The sequence below is a fragment of the Eriocheir sinensis genome, chromosome 39 (genome assembly GCF_024679095.1).
Source record: "Eriocheir sinensis breed Jianghai 21 chromosome 39, ASM2467909v1, whole genome shotgun sequence".
Lineage (NCBI taxonomy): Eukaryota > Metazoa > Arthropoda > Malacostraca > Decapoda > Varunidae > Eriocheir > Eriocheir sinensis.
The window spans coordinates 5,224,866-5,235,397 of NC_066547.1; positions in this window are offsets into that span (position 1 = coordinate 5,224,866).

Here is a 10,532-nt window from a genome sequence, read left to right on the forward strand (position 1 = left end):
GCGACAATAAGAAAGTTTGTTATCGTTGTTTTTTTGGGGAGTTTTTAGTAAGTTGTGAAAATGGTGGTGGTAGTGGTGATGATGGTGGTGGTGGTAGTGGTGATGATGGTGGTGGTGGTAGTGGTGATGATGGTGGTGGTGGTGGTAGTGGTGATGATGATGGTGGTGGTGGTAGTGGTGATGATGATGGTGGTGGTGGTGGTGGTTGTATTGATTTTAATGTTCCTTGTCTTGCTGTTGTCGTTGTTGTTTCATAATTGCCACTGTAGTTATTATTCTACTGTTCATCTTATTCTTTGTAACTACAGTATCTTTTCTTTCTAAATATCCCTTCCCTATTGCTCCAATCTCCAGAGCGTTTACCTCTCATGCACAGGGAAGGGTGGGGGTACAGCACATGCTCTAAATCCAGTGTTTTCCGCGCTAATCACGCCATAAAACCACCTCCTACTTCATCGCCTGACGCTCACCCCCTCACGCTAAAAATTTATCCCTGGTAATGACGGGGAAAATTATGCTTCAACTTTATTAATGCACTTTACCGCCTGTGTGTTTATGTTATGGGACGAGAACGTGTTGCCAGGGGCCGGTCTCTATAAATAAATGCAGGTAGTACTTCTGAGCCGAGGAGTGGAGGTGTGATTAATTAATTTTGCATCACCTGGGGAGGGACGAAAGGAGGGGAGATAGAGGGAGGGAGAGAGTGGTTTAAGGACAGTTGTTCCGGTAGGTGTCAAGAGGTTCATAAGTTAAGGATCCTGCCACTTGATGCTCCGGACGTGTAGCTAAAGGGTTATGAAGGTGTTGTGTTACGTATAGCGTTATTGATTGATAGTTCTGCTGATGACCATATAGTTAGCTTTTGTTCTCTCTTATCTTAATTGAAGGAGGATGTGATTTGTGTGATTGTTATAGCTTTGGTTGATATTAGATTTTGTTTTGTCTTTTTATCTGGCTGAAGGGATGTGTGATTTATTTTTTGGTTGTTAAATAAGACTAATGATTCGTGGCGGAGATACTTAGTTTTTTTTGCTCTTTCCTGTCTTGCTTATTCCTATCTTGCTTAATCCTGTTTTACTTAGTTTTTGTTGTCTCTTATCTTGATCCTCCTCCTTCTCTTCCTCCACCTTTTCACTTTTTCAATTGTCATTTTTCCGCCTCCTCTCTCCTCCTCTTTCTCGTTCTCTTCCTCCTCCTCTTAATCTTCCTTCTCCTATTCATCTTCCTTATTATCTTCCTTCTCCCCTTCATCTTCCTCTTTATCTCTTCCTTCTCCCCTTCATCTTTCATTTTATCTTCCTCCTCCCCTTCATCTTCCTCTATCTCTTCCTCCTTCGCTCTTGTTCATACTCTTGTGTCATTTCTACTTCACGGATCCCATTCTCATCCAACACGTTTGCTCGCCCGTTTATGGCCGCCCCGAACCCCCTTTACCAACCCCCAATCCCCTCCTCTTCAGTCCCCTTCCTCTCTTGCCTCCCTCTGGCCTCAACCCCTTTACCGCCCTGCAATCCCCCCTCCCTCTCCTGCATCTCCTTGCCTGCCCTTCCCCTCGCCTCACCCACTCCATCTCCGCCCCCTGCCCTTTCCCCTTGGCCTTCCCCCGCCCCCTCGCCAACGCCAGAGCCTCTCCATAAAACATTTAAGTTGCAATCAACGAAAGTCGTCTCGGCCATCTCGCAGCGAACACATACAGCCTATTCACCTCTTCCCCCTCCTCCTCCTCCTCTTCTTGCTCCTCTTTATCTTCTTCCTCTTCTTGCTCCTCTTTGCCTTCTTCCTCTTCTTTAACTTCTGCCTCTTCTTGCTCCTCTTTACCTTCCTCTTCTTGCCACAGTTTTCTTCCTCTTCTTGATCCTCTTTTCCTTTTTCCTCTTCTTGCTCCTCTTTATCTTCTTCCTCTTCTTGCTCTTGCCCTTCTTTGCACTCCTCTTTTTTTTATATTTTCCTCTCTTATGTTTTTCTGCTACTCTTTTTCTTCTTTCTCCTTTGTTTTATTTTGTACTCCCCCTTTTCCTTGTCCTTATTTTTTGTCCTATTTTCAGTGCTCAATTCCCTCTCTCCCTGTTTTTCTTTCTTTCTCCTCGTTCTATTCCTCCTCCTCCTCCTCCTTCTCCTTTTCCTCCTTTTCCTTCAACATCTCTTCTTTCTGTATCTCTTCCCACACTTGTCATCGATCTCCACTTACTCTTTTCTCCCTCCTCTTCGTCTGTATATCCGCGCTCCCCTTTTTCCTCTCTCCCTCTCTTGCCTCATCCCAATAGAGTAAGGGAGGATTTTTTGTTCATACTATTTTGAGGTTTATTTTTATCCGCCACACACTCTCGCACATTTATCGCAGCAACACATTCAGAGCTCAGCCTTTTGATCCGACCTTTTTATCCGGCCTAATTTTTAACCTCTATATTTTTTTGGGGGGGGGTTGTTTTGTTGCGTTTGTGTGAGCTTTATTTGTTTTTTTGTTTGTTTGTTGTTTGACATTAATATCTTTATGCATGTATTGCACTCGTTGTTTATATTTATTTGTTTGTTATTTTCATTCATTTATTTATTTATTTTTCGTCTTTTCATTCAGTTATTTGCACTTCTATTTATTTCTATTTTACCCATATTTCCCCATTCTCTCTCTCTCTCTCTCTCTCTCTCTCTCTCTCTCTCTCTCTCTCTCTCTCTCTCTCTCTCTCTCTCTCTCTCTCTCTCTCTCTCTCTCTCTCTCTCTCTCTCTCTCTCTCTTCTCCTTACCTTCGCACTAACCAACTTCAATACTCTCCTTCCTGTTTTTTTTCTTTCTTCTCGTTCTGTTCCTCCTCCTCCTTCCCCTTTTATCCATTCATCTCTTCCTTAAAGTCATACCCACAACCCATCAGCATAAAACTTTAGCTCTCACACGCTCTCTTCCTTTCTTCCCTCTCATTCACTCCACTCACACAACTCTCCTTACCCCTTCCACTCCCACACACACCTTGTAAAAGCCAAATGCTGACCCCGCACGAACACCACCACCCACTCACCATCACCAGCCCGCTCAAGTGGAGAAGGAAAACGGGAAAAGGGAAAGGAGGAGTGTAAAGAGATATGAGGAGAGAGAAAGTCGAGGTGATAGGTTTCTGCACGGCCACTTCAAAGAGGATGGGAACCAATTTTGTGATGTGGAGAAAGGGAATAGAGGGAGACTTCTCTAAGGGATTGTATTTGAGCTTGAATGAAGGGGGCTTTGGCGAGAGAGAGAGAGAGAGAGAGAGAGAGTGTTCTAATCGTGAGTTGCGTTCCTTGTATACTTAATAAGATGAAAATTCTGTCTCGTTATTATGTCAGGGTGGACGCAGCGCCGTGGATTATTTTCTCGTGTGTATTTCATGGTGACTTTGATAGTGAGAGTAATTTTGTACTTAGGAAACACACACACACGCACACACACGCACACGCACACGCACACGCTCACGCCCCCCCCCCCCACACACACACACACACACACACACACACACACACACACACACACACACACACACACACACTCAAGCACAGTTCCTCCTTTCCTTTGGTATTTACGAGATCGCCACAACCTCCAACTACTTTCCTACCTTTGTCCGCCGCCCTCGTAAACTCTCCCGCTGACTCTCCATCTGCTGACGTCTGTGGCTTCTTTTCCTCGCCAGAATTTGAGACTCCTCCTCCTCCTCCTGCTTCCCCGCGCTGGTGTTATACAGACTGAAACCTTCTTCCTTCTCTCCCTCTCTCTGGTGTAGTACAAGTCTTCCCTTAGAGCTGGTATACATGAGGTGTGTGTGTATGTGAGTTTGTTTGTTTGTGTGTTTTTTTGTTTGCTTTTTTTTTTCATTTACTTTATTTCATTTTACTTTACATGTCCTTTTTTCAATGTCTTTCTTCTTTTAATCCTTCGTCTTTTCTTTATCATTCTCTTCCTTATTTGTTTATTCATTTTTTTATTCATTTTTGTGTGTGTGCATCTATGATTAAACCAAGACTGTTTTATATTTTTATTTAGAAGTTTGTAAGGAAGAGAGGTAGGAGGAGGAAGAGAAGGAAGGTTAGGAAAAAGGGAGAGGAAAGAAGAGGACAGTGTTAATAGCAGAAGACATGTAGAAGGAGGAGACTTGAGAGAAGGGAAGAAAATGGGGCAAGAAAAGAAGAAAACACCAGAACTTAATTTTCCTATCTCGTTTCTTCTTTTTCTACAATAAGTATTTTTCTTCCTCCCCGTAAATGGTTGTATTATTCCTTTCCCTCATTCTCCTTACACGTATATATAAAAAATATATATATATGAATTCATGGAATTGGATATTACACTTGTTTTCACTTTTCTGTTATTCACATTCATTCCAATATTTCTCTCCACAAGTCTCCGTAAGGCATGGCGATGTTAGGAGCATGCCTGAATATTTATCTTCGAGGGAGCCAAGGTTTACGTCTTGATGCTCATACCCTGCCCCGACCGTCCCTTTGTGCCGCCTCCTGCTGTAGGAAGCGACGGGATCCCATTGGGAACCCGTGTTTTTCGGAGCGAGTTTCCTTCCCCTTTTGTGCTGATGGTGCTGGAGGAGGAGGAGGAGTAAGAAGAGGAGGAGAAGGAGAAGGAGAAGGAGGAGGAAGAAGAGGAAGAGGAGGAGGAAGAAGGGAAGGAGCGGGAAGAGAAAAAAAGAAGTCACGATGGAGCGAACAGACTCAGGAGTGTTTTTGAGCGGACGAAAGAAAACCCGTAAAGACTGAAAAAAGAAAGAGAGAGGGAGAGAAAAATGGTCAGGAACAAAATATATATAAAGGAAGACAAGGCATATTAACCAGAATAATACAAAAGTAAGAAAAATGATGTCAGGATGGAACGAACAGACTCAGGAGCGTTTTTGAGCGAAGAAAGAAAGAAAAACAGAAAAGAATATGAAACAGAGCGGCAGAAAAAAGAGCCAGGAACAAAATAGATAAAAAGGGAAGGTAGATAAAGCAGATATATAAGGTTTTCAGGCATCTATAACACCGATATTCCTATAGTGAAGGGAAGACCTGCTATGGAGTTTAAAGGTATGATACAGATAGAGAAAAAATCGGGAGTAAGAAAGATAAATGGAGCTGCGAGGAGGAGGAAGAGGAGGAGGAGGAGGAGGAGGAGGAGGAGGAGGAGGAGGAGGAGGATAAAGGACCTTGACCCACAAAAGGATAAAAACAGCCACTGGGAAAGGATCGCAGGAGAGGAGAGGAAGTTTATCCAAGCGTCGAGGAAGCGAAGGAGAGAAAGAAGAACGTAGGAGGAGGACGAAGACGAGGAAGAGAAAGGAACGAAGGAAAAGCAGAAGGACTAAGAGGAAGAGAAGGATAAAGAAAAGAGGAAAGAGGTTGAAAAGCAGACGACAAGTAAGAAGAGGAGGAGAGAAGGACAATAAATAGCTTGAAAAGGAAAAAAAAACAGGAGAGAGAAAGAAAAACCAAAGAAAGAGACAACAAGAAAGAGAAAAAGAAGGAATAAGAGAATGAAAAAGATAAAATTTGAGACCGGGCAAAGAGGAGGCCACAGGAAATGAAGAATATATAAGAAAGTAAAGAAAGTAAAAGAAAATAAAGAAAGTAGAGTGAAGAAAAGTAAAGTAAAGTATAAGGAAAGGAAGTAAATGAAAGACAGCCAAAAAAAAAAAAAACACGCACAGGTCAGTCTCCGAACGATCAACTGTCCGAAAAAAAAAACACTAACAGACAGACAACAAACAAAAATGAGAAAAGAATGCAAATGAGTGAATACCTTTGCCTTCATTATCAATATCATCATCACCACCCATCATCATCATCACCCCCATCATCATCATCATCATCACTTGACTTCATTAATACCGTCATCATTATCATCAAGATCATCATTAACATTTTATCTCCTTTTTCTTCTCTCTATAATTGGCTATCTACATCTACCTATCTATCTCATTTCACCTAGCTCCTCAAAATGTCTAACTCTTTATTTTTCTCCTCTATATTTTATCCATTGTATTTTTTCTCTCATTCAATTTTTCCCTTTTCTATATTTTTTTTCCATCGTATACATTTTTTTTCCCATCATTTCGTCTTGGTAACATTGTCTTTTTTTTCCTCTCTCCTCTTCCGTAAGTTTTCTAGTGTCCTCCATCCATCTTACTCTCCTCTCGCTCTCTCTCTCTTTTTCATCCTTTCTCTTCACATTCAATCTCTCAGCGACCTCTTTGTCTCAGTCTCTCTTCCATCTTCTCTCCTCTCTTCTCTTTCTGTTCTCATTTTGTGTCATGCAGTGTTATCATCTTCCTCATCTTCTTTCTTTTGGCAGCTTTCCTTTTCTCATTTTATCTCCTTTGGGCTTTCTCTCTTTTCTTAACCCTCCTCTTTTTCCTGTTCTTCATCATTCTTTTTCTCTCCTTTTCATTCTTCTCGTCGTCATCTTTTGCATATTCTCCTTTCTCTTGTTTCTTTTCCCTTTCTAAGCTTTTATCCTTTCTATTTTTCCTTATTTTCCTTCTTGCCCCCTATCGTCGTCGTCTTTTCCATCCTTTTCTTTCCCCCATTCATTTGTTTTCTGCCTTCTTTACTTTTTAAGCTCTCCTCCTTTCTCCTTTCCCTCCATCTTCTTGCTTTCCTACTCTTCCTTCATCTTGTCGTCGTCCTCCTCTTCCTCCTCCTCCTCCTTGGGCCGGCCACGTAACATCTGTCAAAGGTAAAGTTGCGCAGCCTCTTGCCACCACCACCACCACCAGCGCCATCTGTCCCTTGTCCACCTCACCACCCCGCTGCCGCCCGTGACTCGATCGAGAGGAGAGAGAGAGAGAGAGAGAGAGAGAGAGAGAGAGAGAGAGAGGGAGAGGGAGAGGGAGAGAGAAAATGCAATACCCTGATAGAACGAGGTTGTGATAGCGTCCCTGGCGGCATTCTCGGGGCTGTAAGTGGACTGTAAACCGCGTCTTCGGAGCATTTTTGTCGTATAATCGGGCCGGGCTAAGCGATGGGCCGGCATTCCTCGGGTGGATTAAAAGGATGTCTGAGCAGCATTAGCCAGGTACAGCGGAGGCGCGTGGGCGACTGTGCAACATTCCGCTTCTCCTTCCCCTCCAAGTGGTTTGTACTCCGATGTAGGAATGTTGACGTAGGGACGAGGCTGACGGTTTGCAGGATGAGTGATAGTGTGGCTCTGACTTTCACTCACTCAACCTCCTCTTCCTCCTCCTCCTCCTACTGGTAACATAGCGACGCCCAGCTGTGTTCTCCCTTTCTTCCTCCTCCTCTGTGTTATTTGCCGGACAGATGGTGGCTCAAATGGCTCAGATGGCTCATACTCAGGCTCCGTGGCTCACTTTCCTCCCCTGCCGTCCAGAGATAAGAGAGGGATAAGAGTTACATAAGACGGCTTGAGAGAATGTTTGCCTTGGTCTTTCTCGGCTCTCGTGGATTGTGTGATGGGCGAGGACTTAATTGTTCGTGTCTTGCTGTTTGTTTTATTTGTCTTAACTGATTAGGATTTACTTTTGGTGTTATCTGGGTTGTTTAGGTTGTGTGAGTTTTATTGGTTGCTTTTGTGTTGTAGTAATTGTCCTTCTCACGTTATTTTGATGCTGAGGTATAGTTTAATTGGAGGTGATAAGAGATGTTACATGAATTGAAGTTTGATGTTTCGTGATTGGAGATAAGAGATGTTACATGAATTGAAGTTTGATGTCTCGTGATTGGAGGTGATAAGAGATGTTACATGAATTGAAGTTTGATGTTTCGTGATTGAAGATGATAAGAGATGTTACATGAATTGAAGTTTGACGTTTCTTAAGAAGTTGGATTAGGTGTTTGAGACTCAAGATATGGAAGGCGGAGCGTTGTCCTCGATTCAGTAATTGGGCGAATAAAAATAAAAGAAAATCCTTAAGTATATAAAAAAAAGATATGTTTATCTCGTCTGTATTTGATCTACTATATTAACTTTTGCTTTGATCATATTTCTTCAAGATCTTTTAAATGTAGTGAAATATAGAGTATAATCATGCATAATTCATTCCTATTTACATATTATTCATTTTTTTCTTTTCCTTCTTCCTTCTGATTATCTATTTCCTTCTCTCCGAAAATATCCTACTTCCCTCCTCTCCCTCCTCCCTCTCTCCCCTTGTTTCTTCTCCTCCTCCTTTTATAATTGTATTCACCCCCCCCCCACACACATGCTCTCTCTCTCTCTCTCTCTCTCTCTCTCTCTCTCTCTCTCTCTCTCTCTCTCTCTCTCTCTCTCTCTCTCTCCTCTCCTCCTATCTTCCTCCCTCCTTCCCTCCCTCCTTTCCTCCTTGCCTCCTACTTGCACCCAAATTTCCAGTCTTCCTCTTCCTCTACCCTGGCCTCATCATAACCCCCCCCCCCCCCCGGCGGCTCTCTTCCTCCTCCTCCTCTTGCTCCTCGTTCCCTCCGATAAACCTCACTTTCTTCCTCTTTATTCTCCTCTTTTTCCCTCCTCGTGCCCTCCTTCCCTGCCATCGTCTTTCCCTTACTTGTTTTCCACGTTAAGATTTTAGTTATGGTCTGTTCTCCCTCCTCTTTCTATTTCCCTGTCTTTTCTTCTCTCTTTCTCTTCCTTGCATTATTTTTTCTTCTTTTTTTATGTTCTGGTTCCTCTTCTCTGTCTCTGTGTCTTTCTTGTGTTCACTCTTCTTCTTTTCTGGTTCCTTTTATCTCCACTTTCTTATTGTTCCTTTTCCTCCCATTCTCTTCCTTTTCCTGAGCCTTTTTTGCCCTCTTTCTCACGTCCTCTCGTATTCTACATTCATTTATTTATTCTAATGAAGACCTCCCCTTTCCTTCCCGTCCTTCTTTCCCTCTTAGCTCTACCTCCTCTCCTCTCCTTTCCTCTTCTCTCCCTTTCCCTACCACCCTCTTCTCTCTTTTTCCCTTCTTACGTCCTTTTCAGTCTCCTCACTTACAATTTTCTTACCTACTTCTTTTTTTTCCGTTTTTTCCCTCTCCTTTCCTTCTTATTTCCTTCCTTTCCATTCCTTTATTTTCCATTACACCCACTCCCATCATCCCTATACCGTTTTCCATTCTCCCATCATCCTCTTCCTTCTCTTTCCTTCTCTCCCACTCCCATGCACACCCTCACACCCACGCACCCACCCTTCCCAACACACACACACACACACACACACACACACACCGACCCTCCCTCGCTTCCTACCCACGCTAGTCATCTGGGGTTAGGACGGGAGGAGGGAGAGGAGGAGGAGGAGGAGGAGGGGGAGGGTATACACGACAGAATGATTAACGACCGCGACTACTTACTCTGATTACGGCCCAAAGTCTTTCACCGGTTCGAGCCCCGCCAGATAACGAAGAGCTGAAGGAGAGGAGCAAGGCAGAGGAGAATGGGAAGCGCGGAGAATAACCGATGAGGGAGAGTTTTGAGGCGGGAACGAGATCACCCAATTCTTGTTACCTGTTGAGTAAGGTGAAAAGAAAACGGGGATTGGGAGGGAGAAGGAAGAGAGGGAGAGAGAAATAGGAAGAGGGAGAGATAAAGGAAAGGAAGATGAAAGAAGGAGAGTTTTGATGCGGGAACGAGATCAACCAATTCTTGTTACCTGTTGAGAAAGGTGAAAAGAAAACGGGATTGGGAGGACGAAGGAATAAAGGAAGAGAGAACCAGGAGGAGGGAGAGATGAAGGAAGGGAAGATGAATGGAGGAGGAGACAGAGTAGAGAGAGAGAGGAAGGAGGAAGAGGAGAAAGAGAAGGAATATGAGGAGGAAGAGAAGAGGGATACTGTTTCGATGTGTTCCTTCCCCTTCTGTGTATGTGTGTGTGTGTGTGTGTGTGTGTGTGTGTGTGTGTGTGTGTGTGTGTGTGTGTGTGCAAAAGAAACACCCATCTCTTAGTTAATTAAAAAGGGCGTTCACTTTAATTACTCTTATTACTTCGCCGCCCTTCCCTTCCACTTCATTTCATTAAAACGTAAATAATCGCGTTTAATTAGCAACAACGGTAATGTAGTCGCGCCGGAACCAGACAATGCGGGGAAGAGTCGCATTTTTTTCTTTTTTTTTTTACCTCAATCACAACAACAACAACAAGAACAAAGAAAAAAAAGTACACGATTATGCCCCCAGAAAGCATACACGTATCTCTTTCCTTACTCTATGGACACACACACACACACACACACACACACACACACACACACACCTGTTATGTTTGCCTAATGATCTCTACTTTACCTTTCCTTACAACCGATCCTCTCCCTCCCTCCAAGCCTCCTCTCCTTCTCCTCCTCTTCCTCTTGATGGTATAGGCAGGTAACTTGAGGCGCCCAGGGACAGGTAACAGAAAACCAGGTGGGGCGGTATACGAGGGACAAGGTAGCGGAGGTGGATAGGTGGTTAGGTGGGTAGGTATCGTGGTGGCAGTGGTGGTGGTCGAGGTTAGGTCAACACGCCCCATATAGAGTGCATGTTTGCCTTGCCTCAGTTACCCCTTAAGGTCCTCCATAATAGAAAGTGGGAGGCGCGTTTGGCGATTTATGTTGGTGTGTGTCGA